This window comes from Dermochelys coriacea, chromosome 1 (genome assembly GCF_009764565.3).
Source record: "Dermochelys coriacea isolate rDerCor1 chromosome 1, rDerCor1.pri.v4, whole genome shotgun sequence".
Classification (NCBI taxonomy): Eukaryota; Metazoa; Chordata; order Testudines; family Dermochelyidae; genus Dermochelys; species Dermochelys coriacea.
Window position 1 is genome coordinate 138,740,515 of NC_050068.2, and position 17,775 is coordinate 138,758,289.

A 17,775-nucleotide genomic window follows, 5' to 3' on the forward strand; every position below is an offset into this window, starting at 1 on the left:
TCCCATTGTTGCCTGATACAACCTGAGTGGCTCACTGGGCTGTCCATGGAAGGTAGACAAGTCATCAGTCTAAGATTTTAACATTCTCCCCCAGAAATGATTTGTCACAAAAGACTTCTTTCTGTCAGGTAAAGATCTTTCTCCAGGCTTGTGTACTTTTGTTTTCAGAAGAAACAGAAGTTTCTTGCTAATACTGGGAAGGGTGGAACAGACTGTGGAAAACCTCCCAGTATGACAAGGATTATCATAAGTCATTCCATTGCTTACTGGAAAAAAAAAATCTTTGCTCCAGTAGTCTTTAATGTATTTCACTAGACCTGAAAAATATCTCAGGGTGCTGCTGTAAAACCACCACCTCATTATTAGTAACCTACTTAGAAATGGTTTGTTGTGAAAATAAACTTTTAATAAATAGTCTGGAAACAAGAGCCCAGATTCACTAAATGAACTAAACTTGGTGCTAGAGAGGAGCAGCTGACAAAGGTGTCTTAGGTTCACTGGGCACTATCCCTGTCCATAGCATGGCTGCTCTCTAGTTTGTGCCAGCTGCTAGCAACCCACAGGAGCCTCTCTTTTCACCAAGGATCAGCTGAATTCTGGGGTGCCCTGGCCATGCCTCCTGAAACCAGCAGCCTTCATCCATGGAGGATTCCTCTACACAGGGGAAATTTGCCTCTAGCCAGAAATGCTGGGTTTAGGCTGTGCCTTAATAGAAGAGAATTCAACCCAGAATGCATAGATAAAAGACAGTGATAAAACTGTTGGGGATCAAATTGGTTGTGACCTAGAACTCCATAGACCTGAGTCCACAAAGCAGCATATTTTGGCTGTATTATTAGAGTTGAAAAGTACCCACCTATGATCTAATAAGAACAGAGGGCAGGTCTACACTTAAGCACTACAGTGGTGCGGGGCTGTAATTAAGACTCTACCTACATTGATGGGAGAGCTTCTCCCATCAGTGTAGGTACTCCACCTCCCTGAGAGGTGGTAGCTATGTTGACAGGAGAAGCTGTCCCATCAGCACAGTGCTGTCTACACTAGGGGTTAGGCTGGTATAATTGCATCGCTCTGAGCTGTGGATTTTCCACACCCCTGAGCAACATAGTTATACCAACATAAGTTTGTAAGGTAGACCAGGCTCCTATGATCCAGCTTAGGTAACCCCAAGTAACTTTTAGAAAAGTTAGGAAATGTTTGAAAAATGAGGTTGTTTTCTGCTGTTAAACATGCCATTAGCTCAGGTTATTTTAGGCTTAAGTCAGAAAGCTTTATTTCTAGTGCTTTTTTGATGTGATTTGTTCATTAAAACAACTCTTGCAAAAAGGCCCTACAGTTGAGCCAGTCTTGAGATGCCCTCCTCACAAGAAGCCTGAGGCACTCAATGCTTGACTTGCACAGAGAGGATGTGAAGGAAGTAAAAATGGATCTATTCTTACCATTACACTGACTGTTAAAAGCAGAGTAAAATCGTTTGCAATGGGTTTATGATTTCCTTGGCTTCAGCAGTTAAAAAATCAGAACACATATACCCTTGACAGCTGTGCTGCTTCAAAATAACTATTTTCCCCTCAGATAAATATGCAAGGACAGAGAGGTAAATCTTTAGGTTATGTTGTGCTATTAAGAGGCTGTGTATGTATGTCATAGTTAGAGGAAACGACTGGGAACCTGAACAGAATTAGGCTGAGCTATTGTCTCTTGTGTGACTTTGTGGCAGCAGTCACTTGACCTTTGGGGGAGGGGGAAATCTTAGCCAGCACATCTGAAAAACTGAAAATAAATCAGGATTGCTTTGAAAACCAGATGCTGCATTTGACCTGAAGTTTCCAAGATAAATAAGTTACTCATTCCAAACAAAGACCCTTTCAAAATACCACTTTGATTCTGCCCAAACACATAATTTTCTCTCATAGCAAGGTTTCTGTAATGAGGCTCCCAGTTATATTAAACCAGACTTGTACTCTAAAGAACTCTCATTTAATATTTCTCAGAATGCCTAATTGCCATTATGCAAGTGATGTTATAAGCCCTGATGATGGCACTTCCATTGACTTCAATGTATGTAGGATCAAGCCTATAAAAAGGGTTGAGTTCTATATTTTCCTTTGATTCCTCAAAAATATATTTTAAAAAACGCATACCAAAATATTTCCTACGTGGTTGAAAAACAAGAACTATCGCTTAGCTAAACCTGTTACCCATATTTGTGATCTTGTTGAGTTGTTTCCATTAGAAGGAGAAAATAATGAGAGTCAGGTATTCTGGTGCAATCCTGTTTATTTACCAGAATGTCCATAAAGTCCTATTTCTCCGAACACATTCGGAATCAAACAGTAGAAGTCAGTTTTCTTACTCACAGTTCCAACCCTGCCTTTTCAGCCATGCCACAAAAGCTCTGTCTACTGGCTTTCAGCTTCTTCCATCCACAGACCAACACAGCTCTGTCAGTCCCCAGGCCCTGCCTTTATCCATCCCAGGGATACTCCTTGGATTGCATGATGTCATAAATATAAAGGGAAAGGTAAAAACCTTTAAAATCCTTTCCGGCAGAGGAAAAACCCTTTCACCTGTAAAGGGTTAAGAAGCTAGGATAACCTCACTGGCACCTGACCACAATGACCAATGAGGAGACAAGATACTTTCAAAGCTGGAGGGGGGGAAAAACAAGGGTCTGGGTGATGTTTTTTGCTGGGAACAGTACAGGAATGGAATCTTAGAATTAAGTAAGTAATCTAGCTAGATATGTATTAGATTCTGATTTCTTTAAATGGCTGAGAAAATAAGCTGTGCTGAATGGAATGGATATTCCTGTTTTTGTGTCTTTTTGTAACTTAAGGTTTTGCCAAGAGGGATTCTCTATGTTTTAAATCAGATTACCCTGTAAGGTATTTACCATCCTGATTTTACAGGAGTGATTCTTTTTACTTTTTCTTCTATTAAAATTCTTCTTTTAAGAAACGGAATGCTTTTTCATTATTCTTAAGATCCAAGGGTTTGGGTCTGTGGTCACCTATGCAAATTGGTGAGGATTTTTACCAAACCTTCCCCAGGAAGGGGGGTGCAAGATTTTGGTGAGGATTTTGGGGGGGAAAGAAGTTTCCAAATGGCTCTTTCCTAATAAAAAAACCAGTTAGACGTTTGGTGGTGGCAGCGAAAGTCCAAGGGCAAAAGGTAAAATAGTTTGTATCTTGGGGAAGTTTTAACCTAAGCTGGTAAAAGTAAGCTTAGGAGGTTTTCATGCAGGTCCCCACATCTGTACCCTAGAGTTCAGAGTGGGGAAGGAACCTTGACACACGACCCAGCCTTTTCCAGGTCTTGCATGTAGTTTAGTCCTGGGACGGAGGTTTCCATTGTTTCAGCTATCAGTAAACCAAAGGGCAATTAACTGCTGCCTCATTTTGCCTGAATGAAAGGCAGCTAGCATGCCCATCAGCTTCCACAAAGTCTGTGACTTCCCATGGATCAAAGACACACTTGCTGGGAGCCACCCAGTCTCTAATATAACAATTATTTGAAGGAAAGAGTTATGGATTAGCTGGGAATTGTAAATAAACGCAGACTACAGAATTAAGAATCCTGAGAATTTACAAAAAGAACACTGTGAATTCTAAGTACTAATATGCCTCTGACCTCTTCCCCAGAGAAATGCCCACTGTAGGGGGAAAATGACTCATTACACAGGGACAAGGTGGGTGAGGTCATATCTTTTACTGGATCAACTTCAGTTGGTGAGAGAGACAAGCTTTTGAGCTACACAGAGCTCTTCTTCAGGTCTGGAAAAGGTACTCAGAGTGTCACATCTAACAAAGTGGTACAGATTATTTAGCATAAGCAAGTTAACATATATTCTAAAGGACAATGATGTGATGTTCACCCCCACACTAGCCTGGAGAGCATTACTGAGACTGAGAAGGAGCCAATTAACTGGATAGGCCACAGATGAGGGGGAATTTGTTGGCCTAAGCAACCCCTGATTGATGATGGAACCCAGCTGAAAAGGAACAGGCAGGGCTGGTATAAAGCCAAGAAGTTGGCAGTAGAAAGTGGGTGGGTTTGGACCAGACGCAACGCAATGCAATGCAACGCGACGCGACGCGACGCGACGCGACAGTGGAATGACCAGCTACCAGCTCAGCGGGGAGTCCCACCAAAACACACCAAGCTTATCTCGGTGGGAGATACCACTCCAACACCACACCGAGCCACTTCCTACTGCAGTCTCAGGCGTTGTAGTTCAGGAAGTGTTGGAATCTCTTAGTTCCCCAGCACTGGCTGCTCCCTGGGGCGCTGTGGACTGCTGGGGTCTGAGGCTGTAGTCCACGTTTCCGCTCCCCTCTGGCACAGGCTGGAGCCCATCCTCAGCAGGAGCTCCTGATACACATCCTTCCCCACCAGCATCACTCCCTGACTGAGCTGGGCTGTTCTCTTTTATCCTGGTATACCTGGAACATGCCCAGTAGGGAGAAGGGGGCATAGCTTCTTCAGCCCACAATGTGGCATGAACCCCTTCCCGTCCAGTGCAGGGCGAGTGCACCCCATCACAGGGTATAGGTGAGGAACAAGTGCTGTTTGTTAAGTGACTGATTATCAGGAAAGAGGAAGAATATAAACCATCCACTACCATCCAAGTAACATTTACTTGGTGCAACACTACCTGATAGGATTAATAAAGGATATCAACTCTTTTGGGTTAAACCATATATCCCCACCCCTTTGAGATGGTTTGGGCATGTGGCAGCTGTCTGTAAGGGGGAAATGAGTTGTAGTACATGTGAACACTCATGAGAACTGGATGGAAGGAACAGAACTAAAATGAAACAATTATGTGGATAAAACCAGTGCAGCATACAAAGGTTGCGTGGCAGTGGAATGAACTAGAGCAATACAGAAAATTAAAACTATCCATAAAATGCCCTATGTAGAAACTACCAAAAGATATTCACAACTGAATGGGGAGAAGGAGGAAAATGCCAGTGTGTGAAAAGAGCTACGAGTACAACAAGCAGTTCAGGGCAGGAAAGAAAATATAAGGGGAATAGATGAAGATGTACTGCTTGCAGGCAAAGATAAATGTATAGCATTTATGACAGAAGTGCTTAATTCCACTTTAGAGACAGGGAAGAAGACTACAAAAATAAAAATTATAACAAAAGTGGCAGAAAAATATTTGCATATAAGCAATCTCTTGATAGACTGCATTCATGCAATTTTTAATGAAGGTAATAATGTAGTTTAAAAACATGGTTCTAATGTTTTTTGCTGAAACACACATAGTTTAATAGCACATGGTCAGGAAAACTGTAATGGAAAACAAACCTGATGTGATATGTGTACAGGAAACATGGTTAATGAGAAAACTTATGTTTAGACTTCCAGGATATGATGTAATCAGATGTGATGGAGAAATAACAAGAGGAGGAGGGATATCTATATTCATAATAGAAGGTCTTAGTTACACTGACATAGAGGTACAGAACTCAAGTTTTGAGTACAATGCTGTTGAGATTCCTCTGCAGAATGATACCACCGTTATATGACTCTATAATGTTTACAACCTATGTAAAAAAACTAGACAATCTAGAATTAGAAGAGTTAGTTAAGGGTGTCAAAGGCCCATATATTATTTGTGGAGACCTTGATAACCATAATGAAATATGGGGAAGCAGAAAATCTAATTATAATGGCAAATGCCTGGAACTGTTCATTGACATGCACAACCTAGTATTGCTTAATACTGGAGCACCTACTACATTTAATTCAGTGGATGGAACCTTTTCATGTTTAGATCTGGGAATTGCTGCAAGCAATATAGCAAGTAAATGCAGCTCGGAAATCTATAAAGAAGAGAGAATGGGTGGAAGAAGTGATCGTTTCCCTATGATAATTACATATCAAGGCCAAAGTAATGTTGAAAACACTGAGAGAATTCCTACCTGGAGCCTTAGAAAAGCAAGCTGAATACTCTTTAAGAGTAAGTGTGCTGAGTACCTAAATACCAATTGTATAACTGATAATCTAGAAGAATTTCATGATAATATAATCAAAGGAGTTGTAGCAACAGTCAACCTAGCTATATCATATGTAAGACATCAAATTGTCACAAACTCAGAAATTCAGTTCCCTGTGGAATGAAGATTGTAAAACATCAATTAAAGCAAGAAATAAGACATACAAGCAAGCAAAAAGTCCAATGAATAGAAAGGACATAGTGAACTATAAAGGATGTAAACAGTGGCACAAAGAATTATCAAACGGGCAAAGAAAGAGAGTTGGAGAAAATATTGTGGGAAAATAAACAAAGATTCCAAGGTTTCAGAGATATATAAACAAGTTAAAAGAATAAATGGGATACAGAGTACAGACAAATTTATTCCCGGTCTTATAGTAAATGATAAAGTTGAAAGTTCTAACTTAGGAAAAGCGGACGTTTTAGCAAAAGAGTTCCAAAAATTAGTAGTGATACAAAACAAAGAGTTTTATGAACAAAAAAGAAAGTTCACTGCAGAAAATTGTGAACACTTACATGGATGGGTAGACTATAACGATGATGTACTGAATGAAAATTCATGGAGCCAGAAACAAAAAAAGCTGTAGACAAAAGTAAAAATACAGCCCCAGATAAAGATAGCATGTGTAATGCAATGGTGGCCAAATTGCGGAGAATACTGTTGGCATTGACCTGGATAAGGGATGTATGCCCAACTATGACTATTATCCTATCTGACTCTTAATCAGGTATAATCATGGTTAGAAATAGAGTCTCAGAAATGACTTTCTCAATGATGAAATATTGATCTTAACTATAGAGATAGTACCACTGGGTATACATACAATAATAGTATGGATTCCAGTGCATGTTGGAATAGCAGACAATGAAAGGGCAGTTAAATCAGCAAAAAATACCTTTAAAATGAGGTTGGAATCACAGAAGCATAGAATATCAGGGTTGGAAGGGACCTCAGAAGGTCATCTAGTCCACCCTGCTGAAAGCAGGACCAATCCCCAAATAAATCATCCCAGCCAGGGCTTTGTCAAGCCTGACCTTAAAAACCTCAAAGGAAGGAGATTCCACCACCTCCCTAGGTAACGCATTCCAGTGCTTCACCACCCTCCTCGTGAAAAAGTTTTTCCTAATATCCAACCTAACCTCCCCTTCTGCAACTTGACACCATTACTTCTTGTTCTGTCATCTGAGAATGGTCTAGATCTACCACTGAGAATGGTCTAGATCCATCCTCTTTGGAACCCCCTTTCAGGTAGTTGAAAGCAGCTACCAAATCCCGCCTCATTCTTCTGTTCTGCAGACTAAACAATCCCAGTTCCCTCAGCCTCTCCTCATCAGTCATGTTTTCCAGTCCCCTAATCATTTTTGCTGCCCTCCGCTGAACGCTTTCCAGTTTTTTCACATCCTTCTTGTAGTGTGGGGCCCAAAACTGGACACACTACCCCAGATGAGGCCACACCAATGTCGAATAGAGGGGAACAATCATGTCCCTCGATCTGCTGGCAATGCCCCTACTTATACAGCCCAAAATGCCATTGGCCTTCTTGGCAACAAGGGCCACTCATATCCAGCTTCTTGTCCACTGTAACCCCTAGGTCCTTTTCTGAAGAACTGCTGCCTAGCCATTCAGTCCCTAGTCTGTAGCGGTGCATGGGATTCTTCCGTCCTAAGTGCAGGACTCTGCACTTGTCCTTGTTGAACCTCATCAGATTTCTTTTGGCCCAATCCTCTAATTTGTCTAGGTCCCTCTGTATCCTATCTCTACCCTCCAGCAATATCTACCTCTCCTCCCTGTTTAGTGTCATCTGCAAACTTGTTGAGGGTGCAATCCCCTCCATCCTCCAGATCATTAATGAAGATATTGAACAAAACCGGCCCAAGGACCGACCCTAGGGGCACTCCACTTGATACCAGCTGCCAACTGGACATGGAGCCATTGATCACTACCCGTTGAGACTGAAGATCTAGCTAGCTTTCTATCCGCCTTATAGTCCATTCATCCAGCCCATAGTTCTTTAACTTGCTGGCAAGAATACTGTGGGAGACCGTGTCAAAAGCTTTGCTAAAGTCAAGGAATAACACATCCACTGTTTCCCCTCATCCACAGAGCCAGTTATCTCATCATAGAAGGCAATTAGATTAGTCAGGCATGACTTGCCCTTAGTGAATCCATGTTGACTGTTCCTCTCCTCTAAGTGCCTCAGAATTGATTCCTTGAGGACCTGCTCCATGATTTTTCCAGGGACTGAGGTGAGGCTGACTGGCCTGTAGTTCTCCGTATCCTCCTTCTTCCCTTTTAGAAAGATAGGCACTACATTAGCCTTTTTCTAGTCATCCCGATCGCTATGAGTTTTCAAAGATAATGGCCAATGGCTCTGCAATCACATCTGCCAACTCCTTTAGCACCCTCGGATGCAGCGCATCTGGCCCCATGGACTTGTGCTCGTCCAGCTTTTCTAAATCGTCCCGAACCCACTTCTTTCTCCACAGAGGGCTGGTCACCTCCTCCCCATGCTGTGCTGCCCAGTGCAGTAGTCTGGGAGCTGACCTTGTTCGTGGAGGCAAAAAAAGCATTGAGTACATTTGGCTTTTTCCACATTCTCTGTCACTAGGTTGCCTCCCTCCTTCAGTAAGGGGCCCACACTTTCCTTGACTTTCTTCGTGTTGCTAACCTACCTGAAGAAATGCTTCTTGTTACTCTTAACATCTCTTGCTAGCTGCAACTCCAAGTGTGATTTGGTCTTCTTGATTTCACTCCTGCATGCTTGAGCAATATTTTTGTACTCCTCTCTGGTCATTTGTCCAATCTTCCACTTCCTGTAAGCTTATTTTGTGTGTTTAAGATCAGCAAGGATTTCACAGTTAAGTCATGCTGGTCTCCTGCCATATTTACTATTCTTTCTACACATCGGGATGGTTTGTCCCTGTAACTTCAATAAGGATTCTTTAAAATACAGCCAGCTCTCCTGGACTCCTTTCTCCCCTCATGTTATTCTCCCAGGGGATCATGCCCATCAGTTCCCTGAGGGAGTCAAAGTCTGCTTTTCTGAAGTCCACGGTCCGTATTCAGCTGCTCTCCTTTCTTCCTTGTGTCAGGATCCTGAATTCGACCATCTCATGGTCACTGCCTCCCAGGTTCCCATCCACTTTTGCTTCCCCTACTAAATTCTTCCCGGTTTGTGAGCAGCAGGTCAGGAAGACCTGTGCCCCTAGTTGGTTCCTCCAGCACTTGCACCAGGACATTGTCCCCTACCCTTTAAACTTCTTGGATTGTCTGTGCATGCTGTATTGCTCTCCCAGTAGATATCAGGGTGATTGAAATCTCCCATAAAAACCAGGGCCTGCGATCTAGTAACTTCCGTTAGTTGCCAGAAGAAAGCCTCGTCCACCTCACACCCATGGTCTGGTGGTCTATAGCAGACTTCCACCACGACATCCCCCTTGTTGCTCACACTTCTAAACTTAATCCAGAGACTCAGGTTTTTCTGCAGTTTCATACCGGAGCTCAGAGCAGTCATACTGCTCTCTTACATACAATGCAACTCCCCCACCTTTTCTGCCCTGCCTGTCCTTCCTGGACAGTTTATATCCATCCATGACAGTACTCCAGCTATGTGAGTTATCCCACCAAGTCTCTGTTATTCCAATCACATCATAATTCCTTGATTGTGCCAGGACTTCCCGTTCTCCCTGCTTGTTTCCCAGGCTTCTTGCATTTGTGTATAGGCACTTAAGATAACTCGCTGATCGTCCCTCTTTCTCAGTATGAGGCAGGAGCCCTCCCCTCTTGTGCTCTCCTGCTCGTTCTTCTTCCCGATATCCCACTTCCCCACTTACCTCAGGGCTTTAGTCTCTTTCCCCTTGTGAACCTTGTTTAAAGCCCTCCTCACTAGGGTAGCCAGCCTGCTTGCGAAGATGCTCTTCCCTCTCTTAATTAGGTGCAGCCCATCTCTGCCTAGCACTCCTCCTTCTTGGAACACCATCCCATGGTCAAAGAATCCAAAGCCTTCTCTCTGACACCACCTGCATAGCCATTCGTTGACTTCCACGATCCCTCTGAGTAAACAAGACTTCAAAAGTATGGTTGTGAGAGAACTTAAGAAGGAATGGCAAAAACTATAGACCAAAGAGAAAAAAGTATAAAGGTTTTATGAAATATGTCCTAAACTTGAGGATAATGTGAATACCACATTAGTCTGATCCACAGTTTCCAAGTTTACAGGATCAATAACATCCCCATTTCCGAGACATAGATGAAATGTTTCTGCCTCTGGATGCAGAGTCTCTGTAGTATGGGCAGTATCTGGTACCATCACATAATGTAGTTCATCTTGACTCTCATCAGAATCACCGGAGTCCAAATTGCTCTATTCATTTTGATCTCTTATTGTACTCATTTCCCTTGTTCTCTGTGTCTTCCAGTGTGGTGGTTTAGAGGGTGGTGTTATAGCCAAAGGTCAGATGTCACAGGGAAGTAAATATTGAAGAAGTAAAAGAACTATAACACATCCTTCTCCATCTTCTGCTTTTATTTCATAGACTGGACTATCCCCTTTCCTTTAAAGTATTACATGAATCTAACCTTTCCAGTAGGATCTTAATTTTGCCTGATCTCCCTTCCCTGAAATATTCCAGACAATTTCTTCTGCTGAGAAGGCAGCACCAAGCACTTTCTTGTCATTTTCAAATTCTGTACTTTGGTCATGATGGATCTTTTGGGGGAACCCACATTTTAAAAGAGTCCTCAAAGATCTTGTCTGCTACTGTCTTGCCTGACCTGTTAGTGGTTGTTTAGGCTTGGATAAATCTAATGAAGTGATTCACTGTGACTAAGATGTATTCACATCCTCCCTTCCTTCTGTATAGATGCAAGAAGTTTTGCTCCAATGATTCTGTTGTAACTATGTTAGTTAGTGGAGCTCTAGTAGTTCGGTGAGGTGTCTTTTGCTTGACTCATGTACAGACTCTAGAGACACAATGCTCAATGTGTCTCTTCATCTATGGGCAATAAAACCAATCTCTTGCAAGACTGATTACTCGCTCTGCTCCTAAATGTCTTATCTGCTCCTAAATATATGGGACATCTCATCATGTACTTCTTGATATACCTTTCTTTTATATTTTTCAGGTAATGCCAGATGATTTTGTAACTTGGTTTTACAATGAAGTTTTCCATCTGTATCCAAATGCAACTGATACCACCATGCATCAGGGCAGAGTTCTTATCACATCCTGTGTTTTCTTGGTTATTTGGTTTGTGCTCCAAGGACTTATAATGAAGAATTTTAGCAATAGCTTGATCCTCCTCTGAGCTGCCAAATTGTCTTCTCATGGAATAGGCTTTATGGTGGATTTAATACCCATGGAAAAGTCTTCTGTTGCTAAAGGGTTGGTATCAATAGCAGCTAACCAAGATGCCTCGCCATCTCTTTGCACATCTGTTACCTGCTCAATTTAGGGCACACCACCTATACCCTACCAAGGGCTCAATGTATAACCTGGTCAATTTAGGGCACCCCACCTATACCCTACTGAGAACTCAAGGCATGACCCAATCAATTTAGGCACCTCCACACTTTCCCTTCCGAGGGCTCATGGTGTAAGGCATCTATCCTTCCCCACAGGGCTCAGGAAGAAACCTGGTCAATTTAAGTACCCGCCCTTTCCCTCAGGGCTCAGGGCTCTATGGGTCTGCAGAAGCTTTTCCCAGTGAAAGAGCCTTACACGGTTGTGCTCTAAACATCTATTTATTAGCAACATGCACAGAATACATATACCAAGCAAATCTCTTATGCTCACCACTCCTAATATACAGACAAATTTCACCTGATGGCCAGTTAGGATTCATTCATGTGGGGGTTCCCAGCAATGCCTCTGCATGTCACGGTCATGCAGAGTGGTCAGAGTTCCAGCAGCTTGATGTTGAACTGCAGTCCAGAAATGATTCCCAAAAAACATTGTTTTTCATTTACATTATATAGGTAAAACTAGCTCTCTCCTTCAAATTTACTAAACCTATCACATTATCCCACACTCCTAAATAACAAAAATTGTAATCAATTACACTCCGGCACCTATGTGTCCTCCTTCCAACCCAAGTTCTTTACATTTTATCTTTCATGCCCACATTGTAACTTAATTCTGACCTTCTCTATTTGTGCAGATGGTCAGCATAAAACGCTGTTCTGAGCTTATTTTAACATTTGTTGAATCATAGGACTGGAAGGGACCTTGAGAGGTCATCTAGTCCAGTCCGCTGCACTCATGGCAAGACTAAGTATTATCTAGACCATTCCTGACAGATGTTTGTCTAACCTGCTTGTAAAAATCTCCAGTGATGGAGATTCCACAACCTCCCTAGGCAATTTATTCCAATGCTTAACCACCGTGACAGTTAGGAAGTTTTTCCTAATGTCCAACCTAAACCTCCCTTGCTCCAATTTAAGCCCATTGCTTCTTGTCCTATCCTCAGAGGTTAAGAAAAACATTTCACCTCCAGGATGCATCTGTCTCTGGGCCCCTACCCTTGACCAGAAGGATCAAAGAGAACGCCACCGACGCTCCAGACTCCTTCACTCTTACTCCCAGGGCCCTGTAGTCACTTCTGATCTGCTGAGGGTCAGACCTTGCAGTATCATTAGTGCCCACATGGATGAGTAGCATGGGGTAGTAGTCAGAGGGCCAGATCAACAATCCCTCCATAATGTCTCGGATACTGGCCCCTGGCAGGCACCATACCTCCCAGGATGCCATGTCAGGACGACAGACAGGACAGATGCCTCCGTCCCCCTCAGAAGAGAGTCACCAACCACCACTATCGTATGTTTCCTCCTGGGATTGGTGGCTGCGATCCTCCCAGCCTTGGGGGTACATGACTTTTCCTCCTTCTGAGTCTCTTTCTGTATCTTCCCTAATTTCCCAGCATCTTTACAACCTTGGTGGTTATAGCTCTCGTTAGGGACATTACGGGGTGGAGGGGGGGGGGCGGTGCTTTATCAGTAGCAGAACATTCCTTTTTTCAATTTTAGTGGTGAAATCCCTTAGTTTCACCCAAGGCTGGTTTAATATGGGGGGTGGGGGGTGTTGATCAGGTGTCAGGCCTACACATCCAAGGACTGGAAGACAGCATTAACAACATCTTTGCTTAACTCTTCTGTACATTTTATCATATTTTTTCCATATCAAGTGGCATTCTGAATAGTCTTGAATTATGTTAATTTAGTATGTTTTTAAGTAGTTTGCCATATGCCCAGGTATAGATACATGGAGATACCACTGATCACATAGGAGATGTGAATATCTTTGGGAATTTAAGGTGTTCAGAACTGACCATTCAGTTGGACAGTGGAACTAAAATTACCACAGAAACTTTCTGCTTCATGTGAAATAAACTAAAGAGAAAAGCAGAAGCTTCCACTATCTGTAACAGAATTTGTGACAGACAAGAGATCCAAAGACTCAACTGCGTATGACAGTTATTAGCTTGTGGGACTCATGAACTACTACCAATATGTTAAATGGATGGACTGCATGTTATATTTTATTAATAGAAACATTGAGATGACATTACATTTAAAGGAGAGAGTAGGAGTCATAAGGGAATGTCAGAATTCTATTTACCTTTGCCCTGTCCTTTTCAAGGATTGATGGTCTGCTGAGGATATCAAAGAATAGCTCTGGCTGCAGCACCGGTGATGTGTGTGCTGCAAAAAGGACTGAGCAGCAGTGGGGCTTCTGCAAGCGGTATTTGTTGTTGTTGTTTTGTGTGAGGAGGGGGTTATATCTAGTTTAATAGAACTCCAGTTTTACAACTGTCCCTGGTGTGGGAGTGTAACGTTGACCAGAAGTTATTGGTTCTTCAGCAGCAGCTAATACAAATAGTGTAACTTTCCCAAGGAATAATACTACATTGAAGATAACTCAACCTTGTACTTCCCTCCCAAATCTCAGAATGCAGAAGCCACTCCAAACACTCAGGGCTAGATCTTCAGCTGGTATAAAGTCCTTTGACTTCTATGCCAGGCGAAGATCTTGCTCAATTTCCCCACCTCTGCACCTATTAGCCCCATTAGACCAATGTTTGCACTCCTTTGATCCCCTCTGTGCCTTTTATGAATGTACAGATACAGTTAACAGTTTAAACACAAAAAACACTTGTGAATCCCCAACATTACCTTTAATTCTGCCCACCTTGTATATATGAGAGAGGAAAAATACCCTTCACCTTTGCACAGCCTCCCCATGATTAACAAAACATTTCAATTATTTCAAAATGTTTCATTTTGATTTTTTCTGTTTCAAAATGTTTTGTTTCAACTTTTCCATTCAGAGACATTTCGATTTCAAATTTAGCCACTTTTACAAAAATACAAAGAAGCATGAACAGCTGAGTTGAAACACAAACTCAGAAAATTTCTGAGTCAACTTGAAACACTTCCATTGACTCAATGGAAATTTTTTGATGTAATTCAATTCAACAAACTTTAAAAAAAAATTGTTTTGGTTCAAATCAAACAGGATTTTTTTTCAATTCAGGTCCCAAACCAAAGAATCCATTATTTGCTCTGTTCTAGCCTCTACTCTTTTCCTATAGAAAATTTTTGCCAGTGTATCAGCATAGTCATGTATTCACCAGCTGTAGGCCTTCACCACTCAAGGCCTGATCCCATAAAACCCCTCTGTAAGTCTGTGATGTGTAGGAAGCAAAGACATCTCAGCACACTCTGACTGCTTCAGGCTTCTTTCTGTCTCTTACAATATATGTTAACTCCTTATGCAACACAATCTGTTCCACCTTTTATGTAGTAGTGATTCTCTGAATACATTTCCTAAACCTGAAAAGGAGCTATGTGTCTCTCAAAAGATCATCTCTCTCATCAATAGAAGTTGGTCCCATAAAAGATATTACCTCACCCATCTTGACTCTCTAGTAACTCAAGAGTAACACAGCTACAACCAAAGTATTCTTAAACACCCTCCTTGCTACTTCTATAAATATTAATTTCCTAACCTTTCTATTTGAGGTGTTAAGGGGCTATTTAGGATGTTTAACATATTAATGTTATAAAGACCCCTTTCTTGAAATTTAGTGTAGCTGTAGCATAAGGCTTCTTTGTATGAACCCCTTGAGAGGATGTCAAACTTAACTGCATTATGGTTACTATTACAGAGTGGCTCAATCGCATCTACTTCTGGAATTAGCTCATGACAAAGTCAAGAGTGGCCTCTTTCTCAAAAGATGTACATAGAGTAGCTGAGGTAGATTTTTAAAGTTGTTTTACTGACACTCCCCTAACATTAAACATGTACAATTCAAAAATAATATGTTAACAAGAAGAAATAAAACAAATTTCTAGGTGAACTGGGAAAAAAGAAAACATTTATAAAAAGAAATGTTAAAGTTCATGGCTTTCATATGTACTATGGCATTCTCTATAGGCTTAATTTCAAAGCTGAAAAGTAATGTTGCCAAACCTAAACATGAAGGTAAATAATATAAGGATCCTCCTTCTTAAAATAGACGATGAACTATTCTCATCCCATCAGACCAGCAGAAGGACCCCAAATAGTGTTAATGTTTAACATATATATATATATTACAAATTAGAGTGTTTGTTTGTTTTTATGAGCTGATGACCTATTATATGATGAGGTATAATCAACAAGCCACACACCAGTTGTAGTTCATCTGTATGCCAAGAAGTATTTCTACATTCCAGTGTTCAGACGGTTAGAGTGTTTGCGTTTCTCTGTTGCACCTTTCCACCTTCTTAGTGCCAATTTAAGAGCTGTTATTCTTAGTTCATACTAATTGTGAGAAAATAAAATCCTATCTGTTTCTGCCAAAAGGAAATGTAATTAGAGAATCAACAGAAAACTCCACTTACTAGACACCATTTGCTACCACTTATTGCCTTGCTAAGGGAAGTCATGTTCAGGTGAGTTCCACAAAGTAACAACCAGTCAAGATGACAAGTGCTTTTGATTTTACATCTCATCTCAAGAGCCACACTTCCAACAGGACTGTACCATATCCTTTGCATATGTAAATCCCATACATATGAGTTCTATACACATATAGTCAGGGCAGTACAGGGATCTTAAAGTGAGTTAATAGCATAACGCACATATTTCTTTCATTAGGATTTAAAAATAAAGACAGGCAGTGAATAGGAACACTTGTGGAGCGTTGACAGCTAAAGTAAGTCAGACCTAATTTTTGCAATCACCAAGAGCTTGGGATTGGCTCAGAGTGACAAAATTGAGAGGCTTAGCCTGGACAGCCATCAATTGTTAAACAATCTTTAAATAAGAGAACCTTGAAATAAGCATGGAATTCTACCAGATACCAATGAAGAGATGTACGGGCAAGAGTAACAAATTAGAAGAGGCTGCCTACTGTGAATTCATATTGTGTCAGTCTGTTTTAATTACAGGCTATAAATAGACCATTCTGGAACATTTGTAAATATATTGCAGTAGCAAGCAGAGCCATAAAACCTTTATACCAGTATTTTCAGGACTTTCTCATACAAACATGGCCTCAGTCTGGCAATATTTCCTAGCCTCCTGCAGCACTTGTCTGGCTCCTTATCGGCCTAGCAGAATCCCAAGGGCTTCTCCCTGTAGCAGATACCTTTAGAAACTCTGCCAAAGGTGGGTCCGACAGTGTAGAAGGGGAGTTAATACAATATTATGCAATATGTCACACAGGAATAGGAGGAGGTGCACATCCTATGGTCCTGTTCCTGCACCACTGAAGACAAGGAAGTTTTACCATTGCCTTTGACGAGAGCAGGAATAGACCCCATGTTCACATCCTTGGAAGGAAGAGACAAACAGTCCAGCTGAGGCAACTGCCTCCCTCTCCAGCATAAGCACATAGAGTCAAGAGGGGCAGATCTGCGAGGAGAGGGTCTCCTCTATATTTGTGCCAATAAATGATTTTTTGTTTCATTGGACAAACTGAAAAATTATTAGTGGAAGTAATTTCAGGTCAAGCCAAACAGTAAATTCTTCAGTTTTCTTACTGAAACAAAATAAAACAAAAAATGTTGTTTCATGTTGAATAAAATGTTGTGTTTTGGTTTTTTAACCACTATTTTTATTTAATTTTTTTTTTAGAAACACCATTCACAGCCCTGAAGGAGGCGATGGTGTTGTCCCTTTCTTGGCTGGTATTAGGGTGCTCGCCTCCAATATGGAACACCCAAGTTCAGATCCTTGTTCTGAATCAGGCCGAGTGGGAACTTGAGCCTACGTCTCCCACATCCCATATAAATACTCCAGCTGCAGGACTATAGGGTATTCTGGATTGGGAATCTCACCTATTGAAGCTGTTTCACTTTGTATAGATACTTAAATTTTAATGGAGCTAGAAAGAGAATGATTCCATAGCCTGTGGGGCAGGGGACTCAGATGGGAAGGAAGACAGCTGGGGTCTAGTCCCTGTGCTAATGATTATTTATATAAAGTGAAACTGCTTCACCAGGAGCAAGCCCAACCCCAGAATAGCCAATAGTGGTTAGGGCATTCATTTCTAATGCGTTTTGTGGAAGACCCTAATTCAAATGGCTGCTCCTCCAAAGGCAGCGTGGTAACTTGAACCTGGGTCTCCCACATCCAAGTGAGTGCTGCAATCACAAGGGCATAAAGGGGAGCAGCAGCACCACTATCCTGCTGCCCCCCAAAATGTTGAAGCCAAAACTATTTGATGAATTCATGAATAGTTTTGGTTGACCTGAAACATAAAGGTGGGCAAATATCCC